This window comes from Epinephelus moara, chromosome 3, assembly GCF_006386435.1.
Source record: "Epinephelus moara isolate mb chromosome 3, YSFRI_EMoa_1.0, whole genome shotgun sequence".
In the NCBI taxonomy this organism is placed as follows: Eukaryota; Metazoa; Chordata; class Actinopteri; order Perciformes; family Serranidae; genus Epinephelus; species Epinephelus moara.
The window spans coordinates 9,271,483-9,289,336 of NC_065508.1; positions in this window are offsets into that span (position 1 = coordinate 9,271,483).

Below are 17,854 nucleotides of genomic sequence, written 5' to 3' on the forward strand. Positions count from 1 at the left end.
AATGTCAAACAAAACTTTTGGATGTTAATACAGTGGCCACCGGAGTGAGACAGGGCAAAGAGAGATCAGGGCTGCAGCGAAAACAGAAAAATATGTGGAATGGTGAAATCAATCGGGCTGAACAGAGCAAAGCTGGGGTCGATAGCTGCGCGTCTGTATTCTCAGAAGGAGTCCTCTCACAGGGCTCTATAGCAGGGTTTATCAACTTTTACTGGACCATGACCCCAGATTTAGTACCCATAATTCTCCTGATTGGAGCAGTTAACTGTGCAATTGATAATTGCATTATAGAGGCCCTGCATTGTACCAAAAGTGATTATGCCATTATTTGTTATTGTAAATGCTTTAAAAATAGATAGTTATTAGAACCATAACCCCATAACAAGCAACCAGGAGCCATATTTGGGATCCCAACCCCAAGGTGGACAAGGGATTTGCTATTTAAGTTTTGCTACTCCATCATAATGATAACATAATGACGGGAACCTCTTTATTAAAGACTAGTTCACACTTTTGTATCATTTCATAGAGAACTTAAAGGAATACTCCGACGATTTGGGAGTTATGCCCTTTCTCTATCATTTTCATATTGAGACAACATGATCGATATCTTTTTTGTGTCTGTACGTCCAGTGGCTGGGTCTCAGCGGTTAGCATTGCGGCTTAGCTTAGCGAATACAACTGAAGTCTATAGGGGGTCAGTAGCCTACTCGTAAAAGTGATCAAATAAACATTACAGAAACCCTGAAGCTGGCATTTCTATACGTGCATATAAAATAAACATGTTTAAACATTAATTCAAAAAACGAGAGTCCCCTTTAGTCGTTTTAGAAGAGGTTTGATACAGGAACTATAGTGTGTTTATGTCCTGCGCGGAGGGATACACCGGTGAGCAACAGCTGCAGCTGGCTCTGGGACAGGTACGCTAGGTCACTCGGTAAAAGCAAACAAAGAGACGACACGGACGATATTACTCACCCGACTGAAAGCTGTCCATCAGCTCCTGCAGGCCTGGGCGTTTTTTTTCCAGTTTATCTTAGGAGCATGAATGTTTCAATCACGCCAGGATTAGTGATTGCTGCAAAGTTTTCACTCCTTGTGATGCACTCTCTGCGGCGGTTTTCCTCCTGATGATATATCTCCCCAACAATGGTAGCACCGAATTCCATTCTGTGCAGCAAAATGATTCCACCTCCGTAGGCATAGGTTGGCAAGCCCCGCAGCTATACCACCAATCCTCCCCTGACCTCCGTCTCCCCTCGGACCCTTGCTGTTCCACTGCCTCGGAGGATTAAGCCTCTCTTCTCGCCCGCTCAGCATCCAACACCTGGAGTTCCTCATCTGTATACACCGGCTCAAACAGGTATGGCTCTGGATCTGTATCCACTACAAGAAACTCTTCAAAATCGCGTTCAAAGTCGTCCATTGCAGCTACTATAGCCCAGAGATATTGTTAAGCTAAATAAACAACTGAGTTTTGTTTACAGGCTACGTCTGTGCCTTCTGCCTGCTCACCGGTGTATCCCTCCGCGGATCACAGCGCAGGACGTAAACACACTATAGTTCAGTGTATCAAACTTCTTCTAAAATGACTAAAAAGGACTCGTTTTTCGAATTAATGTTTAAACGTGTATTTTAAATGCACGTGCAGAAATGCCAGCCTCAGGGTTTCTGTAACATTTTTTTTTTGATCACTTTTACGAGTAGGCTACTGACCCCCTATAGACTTCAGTTGTATTCGCTAAGCTAAGCCGCAATGCTAACCGCTGAGACCCAGCCACTGGATGTACAGCCACAATAAAGATACTGATCATGTTGTCTCAATATGAAAATGATAGAGAAAGGGCATAACTCCCAAATTGTCGGAGTATTCTTTTAAAAACTCCAACCTGGGCTGCTACTAACAATCACTGTCACTATCGCTTAATTTGCCCATTATTTTCTTGATTAATCATTTTGTCGAAATGTTAGGATGTAGTAAAAAAAATGCCCTGTGTAAGAGCCCAAGGTGATGTCTTGAAATGGTATGTTTTACCCAATCAACAGTACAAAAATAAAAAGCTATTGCATTTATCAGCATGTACCACAATGAGAAGCATCAAATCCTCACAGTTAAAAAGCATTAAACCAGCAAATTAAAAAAAAAAATTACAACAGATATTCAATTACCAAATAAGTTGCCAATTAATATTCTGTCGATCGACTCGTGATCGACTAATCATTGTAGCTCTACATCTAACCTCTACCTCTAAACCTTGAGCCAGTACATCCTCATGTATAAGAAGAGCACTGCAGAATCTCCTCCCTTCATGCGCCAATGTCATTTCTTATTAAACACATGTGATTAGCAGTGATAGGGCCTGGGCTGCTCCAGTGATATGCTATCAGAAAGCCAGTGGGAAAGTCCTATCTTAAATGGTGGATAACCAACAACACTGTCCCCACAGCAAAGAGCTGTTTTGTGTGCCTCAACGTGGCCTTGTCTTCCATATCAGAAGCCAAACCGCATGTGAGGCAAAAACAATGCAACCTCCCCACTGGGATGAGGGTAGAATGCTTCATGCTCAATCACCCAAGACTATGACCTTCTGGTGTCCTCAGGCATGAAGGATGGATTTTGAGTGTGGCGCTTGTCACAGATACCCTCTTTTCATAATACAATTGGGATTAACTGGCAGGGCATGCAGATCACTCATAGCTAAAGTCAAAGTCAAAGCAGGAAGCAACACTCTGAAGTTTGGTTACCCAAAGTATTGGTACTTGTTCGATGCCATGTGCTTAAAATGATACAATCTCAGTTGATTATTAATATAAAATATATGAAGTAACAAAGCAGAAAAACAGATCTACAATCAGACTTTCAACCAAAGGCTGCACAGACAATCATCAACCTGTGGCTTTCACAGCATTGTCTGAAGCAATGAACCAACCATGTGACTAGAGGTGTGTGTTCAGTTTCTTTTTCTGTACCAGCAATGTGTTATTGCAGATTGTTAGTTAAAAAAGGAAAGAATCTTATTTATGTGCCCAGGACTTTCTTTTTCCTTTTTGCTGTGGTATCAAATGAAGTGTCGAGTTTCGTCTTTTTATACTAGTTTTGCATTGAAGTTTAAAATTCTGGTATCGTGACAACATTAGTTTGAGATGGTGTCAAACGGATCTGAGGGATCTGCCAGTGGAGGCTGAAAGCCTAAACAAACAAATATTATCAACACTGATGGACCAAAGGAACTACTGGACTTACGTTTGTCCCTTGCTTATACCCTACAGAAAAACGAACTCACACCAGACGTTCATGCAATAGGTTGATGGCTGACACAAGGTAAGAGTGTAATGCAACTGTCATAGCATAGCGTAGGGCTGGCAGGTATCTAGGTATTTACAGGCTGACTGGCAATACACGATATATATATATCTGTGTTTTCTATGAAATGGGCAACATGTTTTCAGATGCAAAGCGTCATTTGAGATATCACAAGCAGTTTTATAAAAACAGACTGTGATCAAAATAAAATGCAGAGACTGACAGCTGCACAACAGTTACACCCCCATAACACTATCAGGGTTTCTGTGAAGTGCTATAAAGTTTAGTTAATTCAAAACACACCCAAAACACACATTCTCGTACTCATACTCATACTCGTCGTCCTCCGATTGTCCGGGTTGCGGGGGCAGCAGCCTTAGCAAAGAAGCCCAGACAGTCCTCTCCCCAGCCACTTCCGTCAGCTCTTCTGAGGGAACCCCTAGGCGTTCCCAGGCCAGCCGGGCGATGTAATCCCTCCAGCATGTCCTGGGGCTGCCCCGAGGTCTCCTCCCAGTTGGACATGCCCGAAACACCTCCCAAGGGAGGCGTCCGGAAGGCATCCTTACCAGATGCCCGAACCACCTCAACTGGCTCCTCTCGATGTGGAGGAGCAGCATACTTAAACTCCTCCACCTGAGGCAGGACCCCCCCCCCCGACCTGGAGTGGGCACCCTTTTCCGGCTGAGGACCATGGCCTCAGACTTGGAGACAAAACACACATTAAAATGGCTTAATAGCAACAATTTCAAACACAAGTACACAAATCGGCTTCATTATGACTCACAGCATTCACAGACAAACACTTGTCTTTGGCTGGACACATTTTCCCCTCAAATACAACATGCTAATGTTATTAGCACGAGCCTATGGAATTTTACATTGTATAAATTAGCCTAGTGGTTAGCAGACTCTTCCTCTACTCATATGAAGCCAGGGGCGACAGCAACATTTAACAAAAGTAACATGACAAAATCTGGCTACATTACAGCTCACAATGTTCACTAACAAAACAACTGTCTTATACTAAACATGTTTTCCAAACAAATTTATCATGCTAACATTTTTAGCACAAGCCTATGGCATTTTACATTGCAGAAATTAGCCTTGTGAATAGCGGAGATTTCCTCTACCCATATGATGCCAGGATAAATTACACAGAAGACTTAAAATGCTATTTCTGTGGAGGCTTTATTGTGTTCACAATGTATTGTTTCTTATCTGTGAAATAAAAGTAAATAAAAGCTTTGTTTCCACTGAGGGAAGTAAATAAAAGCTTTGTTTCCACTGAGGGAAATGGTTTCAGCTTACAAAAATAGACAGAAGGTCTGTGTCTCCGTGATGTGTAGTCACATTTCTGGGGAGGTGCACGTCAGGTTACAGCTCTAAAAAGTGTTGCTGGAGAACTTGTGAATGAATAAGTTGGGGCTTGTTAGAGAGCAGAGATGCACACTGGTATGCTTCATATGATGCATCTTGACCCTATATCGATACAGTGTTGTCTACATTTATATCTTGCTTGAAAATATATTGATGTATCATACATAGTCGTTATATCGCCCACCCCTACTGGAGCATGGAACTTATTCATCACTTCTGAAAACCCATATATATGGCTTTACATTTTAAAATGGCAGATAGAACATATACATTCTGATTCTGCACAGCTCCTTCAGACAATCCCAGATGCACAAGTGTGACCCTCTCAGGATTCAAGCATTAAAAAGCAACCCCAGGCTGGCCATCATGCCTATTGTACATTTAAATGTGTAACCTGCAAGAGTGTTCTCTTGCACTCATAAACTGTCTGTAAATTACATTTAATGCCTTGAGGAAAGGAAGATGACAGAAAAACCAGAGGAAGTTAATGCTTGAGCTGGTCACTACAGGGATACTAATGCTCAAAATAGCCCTTTTGGCAACTAATCCAGCTTTAAAAAGGATTCAGCCAAAGAGCCCCAGATTTTGTTGACCAGAGGAGCAATGAAAACTGGCTTTGCTGCTGTAACCACACCTTAGGTACCCTCCAGCAGAAGGTTGATACAACAGAGAGGGCCAGGAGAGTAAAGATGAATACTGATGGTACTGACTTTCGTCGTCCTTACTAACAAAAGGGCCACGATTTTCTTCCTCTAGGCCGACAAGTAGCAGTAGTGGATGTATGGCAGGGTAGCAAGTTGTGTTTTTTTCATCTTGGATGTCTGAGGCATGACCCACCAAATTCTGCCCAACTCTGCCTCTGATTGGCTTACCCTCATATTCTCACCCTAGCCCTGACATATCTTGCTCCTCACACTTAAACCTATCCAACCTAACCAATGAAAGCCAAAGCAAGTCAGAGAGAGAGTAGGGTGGGTCATGCCTTTGCCATCACAGGGAAAAACACATTACAACAGGGTCAGGGACACAGGCATCTCTTCTGCCAATGACTATGCGTGACATTCAGCAAACTCAACCTGGTCTTTAATCCCAGTGGTGCTGGGGTTGGCACGATGGCACGTCAGATGGCAAGGGTGACTTTTAAGCACAAACATAGGTTGCTTTTGCGAAACTTTCCACACTGTGGTAGCAAGATATAAATGAGGTGCATCAGGCATTTTCAATCAAAACGCTTGACATGAAGGTTGTAAGTTGCCTGAGGCAAAGACGCTTTTACAGCAGTATTTCAAAGCCAGACATTTTGGCTTCCGCTTCTCAGCCAGCCAGACCTGTTTACTGAATAGAAACATTGTTTAACACAGGAAAATTATAAATACGTTGATGTATCTGTCATGTAAAAGTAGATAAGGGAGAATGTTAAGTAGCAATGTACATTACACAAGGGTGTTCATTGCCTAGATCTCTTGGCATCTGTCAGGTGGCTCTGCAGAAAGTCAGACTTCTGTGATGGCTACATTGTTATTCACTCAATTCATTCACCAGCTCTTCTTAATTTATGCCAAAGAGGAATTTGCTCTCCCTTTCTGACCTGAAATGCAGACAGACTACCCAGACAACTCAAAATGTTTTGTCTAATCTCACTCCTACTGATTTACCCAACTGAATAAATTGATGACGACTCAAGTGATTTTTAAAGGAAAAATAATCTCACGCCGATGTCTTCCTGTCTCCCTGTGATGCACCCTGGACCCCAATCACCACAACAAACACTGTCTACCTTCCCTGTTCTTTTTGATGTGGCTGCCAAGACAATCACAGAGCATGCAGTCACTAAGAGGAATTAAAATGCTTTCCATGCCAAATAAGACACTCTGGCAGATGAAAGTAGCCTCACAGGTAGAAATGAAACCCCCATGACAGATATACAGAGACAGAAAAACACAATTGTTCTCCTGATGACACACTCTCCCTCAGTCCCATCCTCACACAAACACAGTGATTGAGCCAGAGACACACAGGAGGGACTTGCCCAAACGAGCTGCATGTGAAAGATGAGTGTTGAGCGTAATCCCAGCAGAAGGCAAATGGACTGGGGAGGTTTTATATAGAAGCCAGGCAGCAGAGCTGAGAGTGTCACCACCCGCTGTGGCTTTGAAGACTGGGGTTGGAGAGCACAGAGCCAGATAGGACAGGGAGAACAGGGAGCAAGCATCTGTTTTTTGGCTTGGTCAGTCTGGGCTTTTTTTTTTTTTTTTTTTTTTTTTTTAATATCTGTCTGTCGGCCTGCTTCTCTGTCTGTACATTTCTTTCCCCTTTCTGTCTTGTCCTATTTTCCTCTGTGTCTTTGTCTGTATTGTTCTCTGTGAGCCTGACTGACTTTCTCTCTATGAAGATAAGATGAATCTTTCATGATCCTCTGTGGAAACTTTTCCAGAAGCTAAAGTCATAGAATACGGCAGGCGGGGAACATAAACATGAAAACACACTATATGAAACTGAGATTATATAAAGTTATCAGAGCTGTCAAATGAAAACCTTGCAAATCAGGAAGGCTATTCTAAAACTTGTCACGAAGAGCAACCACAAAAAACCAAGATGCAAAGCTATGGAAATATAAACAGGGTTGATAGGCCCAAGATACTGGAGAGAGTTTGTCATAAGAGATTAGAATCTTTAGCTAAAACAAAACTGAAATTATTAGCATTCACACGACAGAAAATGGCAGCAATTTCTTTCCCCAGAAATTATGTAATACGCACAGCACACTCATGTTCAAACCAGCAAAAGGATATCAAAGGCACAGAGGTCGAGAGCCTAAAGTTGGTAAAGGCAGCCTTCTCTACGCTGGTAAAGGAAGCTCTCTCTAGGCAGAGTGCTCATGCATTACCATTTATAGAACACAGTTTTTATTTCACTGTCAGGTTTTGATTGATCACTTCCTCTGAACAGAGATGATTTCCTGTCAGTGACCGAACCTGCCGACAGAATTTAATTTGGGAAAATATGTTTAATATAGCTTCTGCGACGCTCTTCTCTAGTGTGGCTCCACTTCATGATTGAAGCTGATAAGACTAGTGTAATCTAGTAGCTTGGCACTAACTTTTTATCTGAATTTCCACGTGTCCTTTTGAAGGTATACTATTCGAGATTTTCCTAAAAGATAATGCCTAGACTCATAAAGACGTAATCCCTCTCAGTCATCACTTATGACCTACTAGAGGTGTGTGGCAGTGTATTTATCTGCAGAGTCTCTGCCCTCTGCCTGTATTTCTTGTTTTCTTCTTACTTTCTGTGTCCAGGATGTTCAGGGCGTGTACCCCCACAGTGCTCAGGTGAGGTCGGGGCTTTATAAAAAAGGCAGCAACCAGGTGCCAGATCCTAAACAGCAGAGACACAGTGCCATATAGCAAGGCAAAGCTCCAAATGAGAGCGAATCTTGGGTTGGCTTTTACTTTAATTTTTGCTGGTTTAACAGTAACCAACAATCCTGCATGTTATACCCTTTAAACTTTTGAGTAAATTCCCATCAGCCTCAGCTGTACATTGACATCAATGCTTGCACAGCATGCTTACAGGCACAGACAGATGAAAGTTGAGCCAAACTGAAATGCAGAGCTGGGTCGACAACCCTTTTGGTTAAATAACATAGCATTGAGTAACATGATTTTTTTTGCCTTACTAGTGGCATCCAAGAATGGCAAAAGTTCTGTTCAAAGTTTTCATCCATCAAACGCTGTTTTGTTGTCTGGTGTGTAATGAGGGTTACAGCCTTGCAGGGCGGATAGCAGGGCTACAGACATTTAGTCGTTTTACATGAAAACCTTGCCTCGCGTAACTTGGAACAGATTAAACAGACCGTATTACATTTGTTACCGCACTAATGTCTCTCCTATGTGTCTATCACTCCGTCTCTCTCCCTCTCATCTCTTTATCTGCATTGCAACACTTTCTCCCTCCCATCCACCTCAAGCACTGTCTCTCTTCTCGCCGCTTTCCCTCTCATCAGCCTCCATATCTACCTCGCCGTGCCCCTTCTCCCTTCATCTCCCGTGTTGTCATCCAACACCCAACCATCTCCAGCTCTGTCAGCAGTTAGATCAAAGTATCAAGACATGGGGTATTTAACCCGTCCCTGGTCCTGCTGATAAGCACCTTCTGAAGGCCTGCTGGTAGACTGACAGAGGCTGAAATTTGACCGCGCACACACACACACACACACAGATTTGCATGTACTGTATGACTCATAGTCATGACTAATGCTCAGCAAAAAAAAATGTGTTTTGACACTTTGTGAATAGTTTTTGATATACTTTAATAACTGCAATATATTTGCTTCTTTTAAATGCTTTTTCTTTCTTTTTTTAACCCTTGTCATGTTGAGAAATAATGCAAACAACCAATGAGAGCCGAGGAGTCTCTGAAGCAGCTGTCAATAGTGTCAATGACTGCTCATGCACTGACTGTCAAACTAGGCAGCGTTAATCAAATACAAATCAATATTCTGTTACTGCATTGCCTGTTTCTCACCTCAAATGTTTTCAGAAACATATTTTAGTGCACTGTTTAGCTGTAAAATGAAAAATGTCTGTGACCTGGCTGGTATGTTGGATACAGTTACACAGACAACCAAGCAGCGCCTACGAGCCAGTACACTAAAATATGTTTCTGAGAACATCTGAGGTGAGAAATAAGCAATGCAGTAACAGAATTTTGATTCATATTGATCAGCGCTGCCTAGTTTGACAGTTTGACCTCAGTTCAGAGATATTGACAGGATTGACAGCTGCGTTAGAGACTCCTCAGCTCTGATTGGTTGTTGCTAACTGTGCTGCGGCCTGACTCTAATGAATATCATAAGGAGTAGGAAGAGGAGGAGAGTCTATCAGTCATCGGTCCTTCGCTTGTTTCACCATCTGATATAGGAGAGTTATATTAATTTAAGAGCAAAGGCTATTGCAAAACAGAATAAATAAAAACAAAAAATGTACTGGAACTGTTCCACAAGGATGCTTCTATACACACACACACACACACACACACACACATCAATAGCACTATGCAAGCTAGTCAAAAAGTAAAGACAAGTCACAAACTTTATAGCATTTGTTTTTTGTACGTGCATGTATTCAAACTCATTTCAAAGCCGATACTACACATCTTACTATCTTTTACACACAAAAAGGTGCGAGCGTGCACACACACACACACTCTCTCACACACACACACACACACACACACACACACACACACACACCAAGAAGAAGAACTCCTAAGCCTGCAAGGAGAGAGAGGAAAAGAGGACAGGTTATTGGCCTTTAAAACGCAGAAAGTGCTGATGCTTGCCATCGATTGATATCTTTCATCTGTTCGATGGGGCGAGTGCATGCATAATCACAATTACAGATGGGTCTGATCTTTAATCTACAGCTGATTCATTTTTGTCGATGCCTTTCATTTATATTCATTAGCTCTTTGAACCTGAAACGGTAGATTTCCTTTCACGCTCTTGAGGTCAGACGCTGCTTGCTGTCACTATAACTTTTGTGACGCAGAGTTTCAGTCTCTCTCTTCTCCTCTCCGTCTTTATCTTTCTGTATATCTATCCATCCACCCGTACCTCCATCCATAAAATCCATCCACATCTCTGGAAAGTTACCTTGCCCTTTTGATTGAGGATACAGTACTGAAGATCTAAACTAAACTTTGTAGGAAAAAATAGCTGCCTCATCTGTTTTGACAAACTCTCATTGTGAATGCTCCTGCTAGAACATTACTTCAGTTTCAAAGTGGTTTCATCATAAAACGGGTGCCTTCATAATATCCAAAGAGAGCAGAGGAGAGCCCATAAATTAGCACATTTATTACTCTTTCATCAGAGTTGCCAAAGTAAGCTACTGTTTAAAAGTGAGGGGAAGCAGACGAGTAAGACAGAGGATTCAAACGTTTCCCAAAGGAAGGAAAAAAAGCTAAATGAGAGCCCTCAAGGTCTCACCACTAATTGACCTGAGCTTTTGCAAATTGTGTGTGAAGATACTTCACACAAAATAATAATTGTCTTGACAGATTTTTTTTTTTTCAATTTCAGGAAACAAAAAAGGAACTTGCCTGTGTTACTTCTTCAGTTGTTAATACAGCATTTGGGACCGACAGTATGTGTGAAGCATATGAATGAAACCATGAATCAAGTGATAACTAGAGCTGGGTACTGTTTAAAAAATTACAATACCAGTACCCTTCAAGTGACACCAGTACTAATAGCATACTTCATCCCATAATCATGATGAATGAATGAAGTTGGGTGTAGCATAGCCATACTTTTAGACATTTTGGGGTCATCTCGGCACACTGAGCTACCACCAAACCTCAGACTGTACGGGTTGTAGCTGCTGCTGTAGGAGTGTGAGTTCAGTGTCTGGGGTTTGAGAGACCACCTGGCTGGGTTGGATGTTAGCCACTGCTATTGTGTTAACTCATGCTAACTGGGCAGACGTTGAATTGACCATTCACCAGGAGGAGAAGGGCTCCAGAGGGACATAAAGTTTGCTGATCCATCAAGGAGTCTGGACAGTCCAGGATAGGACCCCCAGCGCAAAAAGGATCCAATGATGCATGTATCATGTGACTGCAGAAGATAGGATACTACTTGATACTGGCTTATTTCAGTGCCGATGCCCAGCCTTAGTGATGACATAACCACACACATCTTTCAATGCTGTCAGGTTGTAAACACTTGAACGGAGCAACAACAACATAAGCAGGCTCTTGAGCACTGACATGTAGGGCCTGTCTTTTCTCTCGTAGCCTTTCACCTCAACCTAACCTCAGACATGCTATACTTTTAAGTGCTGTGATAAAACATGACAGGGTAGCAAAGCGGCTCCATTAAAAAATGCAATTACTGTAATGGGTATGGCAAGACGTTCAGTTTCTGTATAAAATGTGAGGCTGTTTTTCTCCTGACCTCCATAACCCTTTCTGAAAGCCATCACGGCTAAAGTGCTACGGGCAGCTAATATTGACAGATCTGTTTGGCAGTGATGATTGTGCTATTGAGGGGATGGTATGGGGGTTAATATGAGGAGAAACACCCTGCAGCTATAAGTGATAACATCTGTACACAGAACGTCTCACTAACTTGTAAAGGCCTGGCTACATTTTATCAGAGGGCTTGATAATGGATGACAAAGAAATTGAATTAAATGGGAAAAAAAGTATTTTGAAAACAAAAACAAAGTACAGACCTTTTCATTGGTATTCTTCAGCTTCGGCCCCTGTTTATTTCCTGTCAATCACTGCGTTAACGTTGCAACAGGAAACACAAAGGGGCCCATTTACAATGTTTGTGTTGTCAAGCTAGGAAAGGTCCATATCTCACGCCTGCATTTGACTAAACTGCCCAGTGAGGCAACATGCTGTGTTAGAGAGTGTAATTGGAAATGACTTTACAGAAAAAGGTTCATTCACAACACTCTCCCATGAAGTCTTCTACCATGCAGAAAGTGCTTATTTATATTTGAAATGAAAAAAAAGGACGTTTGATGGCCCTAGACATTTTGACATGTCAAACTGGTGACAGTTTTTTAAAAATCCAGAGAGGATAAACCATCTAAATGAAGGACTGCGTGTGCATTTCTCTTACTTTAAAACATTTTTTCAGCCATTACCACAGTGAAAAAGACATAATGATGGAAACCATCCACTGATAAAAACCATCATCAGTTTGACAGCTGGAAATATTATCTGTGATGGAGCAGCAGTGGCGAAATCACCTGAGACTTTGAGGATATTCTATTTTCACTGAGCCCCAGCATCATAGAGAGATAAAATCCAGGGATGAAACGGACTGAATGAAGCAACGACATTTCCATCTTTTTAAACTACGTGGATGTCTATCCTCTTATCTTCTTTACCCCCATTCAAAACCCAAGTTCTGACTGAACGCCCATGACTCACAGAGAAGGCGAGAAACACGGACCAGAGCTTGTTAGCTAAACAATTTGTTAGTTTCAGGTTTGCAAGTTGTCAAATCCTTCTTCGTTAACAGATGTGAGAACAGACTCAGCACATCACCAATTAGACGACATCAGCAGGGGGCCGGGTGCAACTTCTTGTGGCAGGAGAAATTAATTACTCCATCGAGCCAAGCTTAACAATAGTCCATAATTTTAATCATCACTGTTCATGTCATTGTGGTTCATTCACAAGTCATCCATTGTGAATGACTTGTCAGGATCTGCATTATGCAAATCCTGTTCCTGTGAGTTGACAGCACCGGTGCTCGGATGCACCCTGTGAGGTTTGATTGCGACTGTAATTACTGTTTTTCAGATTAATTTGTCAGTAAATTAGCCCTGACTATGTGACGAAAACAATGGCTGATTTTAATCATTTTACAACATTAACCTTTTGGTTGTTAACATCATGAATCTCTCCGGTTGAGCGATACGGAGGCTAAGAGTCAGTGATGTTTGCTTCCCAAGTCTAAATGAGTCTCAAAGTCATAAGTTTGCTTTTGTCAGTCCCTTAAAGGGTCAGTTCACCCATATCACAAAAAAATGATGTTTCCACTTAGCTTCAAGCAGATAGTCTTGATTAAATGTGGCAAGGTTAAAGTGAACACATTAACACTGACAGCGAAAGCAAGAGTGTGTGGGTTAATCATGGATGGTAGTCGCCTCCTCTGACAGATAGACTGCATAAATGTGGAAGTTACACAGTCTCAAAACTCTAGTGTGACTGAGACTTTGGAAAACAAATAACAATTGAGTTTATGTCCGACCTCGACTGTTTGAAGTCTGTCTGAATCTTATGCAGAGTCTACCAAGCCCAGCTAGCAAGAGCTCAGTGGCATGCAGCTCCTTGTCAGTATTGCGCTTGGAATACAAATTGCAGATTTAATGGAGTTGAACAAAAAATACATTGACTTCATGGAGCAGAGATTTGTGGATTTTACCTTTAGATTTAAGTTTAACAGCCCTGTCAGTGTGGTTTCAGTGACTTGCAGATAGCTATCTATTAAGACTGGACTGAATATCACTAAAAAGTTTTAATATTTAAGATAATAACCTTTGTTTTAATTGCTATGTTTTCCACATGTAACAACCTCTAGATATTTTTCTTGGCTTAAGCCATTATAAAAAGTATAATTCTTTACATACATTACAGGTTTAAAAGTGACTCACTCAAGATTTATCTATACAATGAAGACTACTGGAATTCTGTTTGTTCTTTTAAAGGTATTTCTTGACATTTTTAAACCTCAATGGCAATATTAAGAAGAGACAATATCCAAGTTGATTAAGGTGATTATTCCACAGACTGTCTGTTTTTATGTGGTACAGTATGGACCTTTATCTGTGTCCTTAATTAAGTCATCATTTTTATTGTTATCTGCCAAAGGAAGAGAGTTTTTCCCGCGAAGTTTGGATAAAGCAAATAAAAGGTGCAGGCTGACTTACAGGTTACACTCAAATGTTTAATTTCTGTACAAAGTAAATTGGGTTTTAGTCTTCCTTTTTTGACCAATGATAATAGGCTAATATCCTGAATCTCAGTACCTTCGTCATAATTGTGGCCGTGCCTGAGGAATCTCTTGGTCTTACTAACAGAGAGAGACACATTTGCCTTCCTATTCATTTTCTTTTTCTTGGTTAGAAGTTTTGATGTCTTTTCCTCATTTGGATAAATTTAAACTTTGCAAGAGATTATTTCACCCCATTTCCACCAAGAAGTGCAGTACAGTACAGTTCAGTACGCTTTATTTCCATTTCCAATGTAAAAAGTTGTGGATGGTACCAATGAAACTGTTCCATACTGTCAACCCTCTGTTGGGGTACAAAGCGCACAAATCTGGTACTAAAAAGGTGGAGCTGTGGACACTGCACTCGTGCTCAGGGCCGAGTTGTGGCTGGTTTTGGACTATGTACAAATTTTAAGAGAAAACACACACCAAATACTCTTGAGGTGCTGATCACTGGAGGAAGATCAGTTGAAGAAAAAGTGTTGCACACTCTGGCTCCATATGCAGTTTATTTAAATCAACGTTTAGGCCACATGGCCTTCTTCAAGATTTGAGGACTATGTAACCACTCTTAATACCGCAGAGAGTTTTACATATATTAGTAAACTATGACTATAAAATGAAAGGATGTTTTGCTGCCTCTTACAGCAGCTGTAGTCGGAGAAAAAATAACTATATTCATGGGCTGACTGCCACCTCTAAGGTGGAACATTAGCTTGTTATGTTACTCAATGCATGAGTTGACAACTCATGAATCCATCAACACACCTTAAATTTCAAAGTGACAACTTATTTACTTAGATTCCATTAGTTCTTATTGTCTCTCTTGGATGACATACACTTTTAGTAATAAGTGGATCTTCAAGCGTTTATGTACATGAATTTTGATAGGGTTACGGGAACTGCATATACTCTAATCCTCACTTGGAGAAAAAAAAAAAAGCATTGCTGAGTGTTGTTCCTGTGGGCTCCGGCAACACTAAACCCCTGCACTTGCTTGAGAAGGACTAAATGCACAAACCTGCTACTTTTAAATAGGGCTGCCACGATTAGTCGACTAATCGATGACTAATCGACTATTAAAATAATCAGTGACTATTTTAGTAGTCGACTAATCGGTTTGAGTCATTTTTCATAGAAAAGTACTATAAAAGTGCCCCAAAATACTCTTATTGCAGCTTCTTACGTTCAGATATTGGCAGCTTTACACACTCTCCCATGATGGTGAACTAAAACCCTTTGGCGTGAGTATGAAACAAGACATTAGATGACGTAATTTTGGGGTTTGGGCGAGACAGACCGACATTTTTCAACATTTTAACACATTTTTCGATGAAATGATTAGTCGACTAATCGAAGAAATAATCGACAGATTAGTCGACAATGAAAATAATCGTTAGTGGAAGCCCTACTTTTAAATATCCCATCGACACAGATACTCACTACAGCCTGTTCTGTTTTGTTCAGAAAATGTCGGCTCTGTGGACAATAAACAAGGTGCAGACTTCCATCTGTGTCACCGGTGAAGAGCCAGAAAATACAGCATGTGCCTGATGGAGCAGTGAGTAACAATAACTCCGCCTACATTTAAGGGTAGTGTTTGCGGACGTCAAGCGGACCTGTGGTCTAGGTACCATTTCTGAAGGGTCACTTTTGGTTCCAAAGGTACCATACCAAAATTGTTTAGTGGAAACCGGGGTTATGATTTATTTATTTATTTAGTTATTATTTTGCCTATTTTTTATTGGATGAGGGTACAGCCTAAGTAACATGGGTGGGTTTATATACAGTGGTGTTGGGTATACAGGGTCAGAACAAAATGTAGGCAACATCAATTGTGTGCATGTACAAAGTTTATTGAATAAGCATTCTCCTCAAGCCTCAAATAAACATCCAAGTGTATCTCTTGACTTTGACACTTTGACATTTTGACTTTTGTTACTGACTTACAGTATGTGGCCCTCCTGGCCAAGAGGATTTTTAATCTCAACGAGATTTCAATTCCATGACCTACTCTGACTCTGCCAGATATTGCCACCAAATAAAAGAGAAAGAGAGATACAGAGACAGTAAGAGACTTAAGTTAGTTCAGGGTAAAATCACTCCAAGTCCTAGAAAGTTGATAGGGTTGCATAACTCAATTTCCTCCAAGTCCAAGAACATCATGAAGATAATAGATTTCTTGTCAAGGGAACAGGGTCTTGGTGGGGTGAGATGCTAACTGCACGCGCACACACTCACACATACTGTAGTAGAGTACACAGAATTTATGTAAAGAGAAGGATGACTAAAGTAAAGGGATAGAAATTATTTTTAAAGAAAAGAGAGAGGGATGCCAGCCAGAGATAAAATGAATTGGAGGAATGCATATTTTAGCTGGAGGATAAAAAGAGACCCAAAGGGAAATGCAGCGGGCAGAGGAAAAGTTGAAAAGAGTAAGAGACAGTGTGAAAGAGAAGCAAATTGACCAAAAAAGAATAGAAATAGCAGGGAGATAAAGTACTGAAAGGAAGAGGAAGACAGAGGAGGAGGTAAAGAAAGGACAAATAATTTGACCGGTGGTTTAAATGACACCCTTAGGGAGAGCACAAGAGGAGGGAGCGTTGAAGAGGCAGAGAAACTGATTCAAAGAAAGACGGGCAGAACAGAAAGAATTATATAAAAGTATTCAAAGGTTAGATAATTTTGCTTGAGGATCCAGCAACACAGAGGCGCGTTGATCGAAAGAGAGAGGAAAACAAGAGAGGAGGGAAACAACGGAAGGACAGAACAAAACAGACAGACGAGGGGGAAGGAAGGAGGGTAAGAGGGAAGCAACGATAGATATTTTCACTGGAGGATTAAGAAGGACCCTGAGGGCCATCCCAAAGGAAGGGAGGATGATCAGAGAGAAGCACTGACAGTTGGTGGAGATTTAAATTCTCACAAGTTTTACATGAATTACCAAGGGCTTTTAAAGTAACAAGGAGTTCACGTAGAAGTCTGTGCCCACTGATGAAAAACATGTGAACCACCTGCAGCCTCAACAGGCTTTATTTGCTTTGGAGCCCCAGCTTGCATCTTTGCAATTTGTCATCAATTTGTCATCAGCAAGTACAGACAAGAAAAACAACAGCGTCAGTCATTTCAGTGGACCATGGGCAGCAAGATGCTGCTATAACAGCCTCCATTCTTCTGGGAAGATTTGCTTTCCGTTTAGCCAAATAATCATTAGTGAGGTTGGGCACTGAAGTGGAATGACCAGGCCTGACTCACAGTCAACATTCAAGTTCATTTTAAGGTTATGGATGAGGTTGAGGTCAGTACTCTGTGCAGTCCATCATGTTCTTCCACACAAAACTCAGAAAACCATTCTTTATGGACCTCACTTTGTGCACATGGCAATTATCGTCCTAAAACCTGAAAGGGCCTTACCAAAACTTCCATTAAGTATGACGCACACTATTGACTTGAATACTGTTACATGTTGTAGCATTAGGAAGTCTTAAGGGCAGGTAAGTGGGCCTTGCGCAAACCATGAAAAATAGTCCCAGACCAAAAGTACATACAGGTTTCACAGTTTTAGTCATATAATGTATCTGACATTTGCAAAACGAATCAATAAAATTACCTTAAACAACCTCACAAGTAACAATTACTAACGTGTTTGGTAG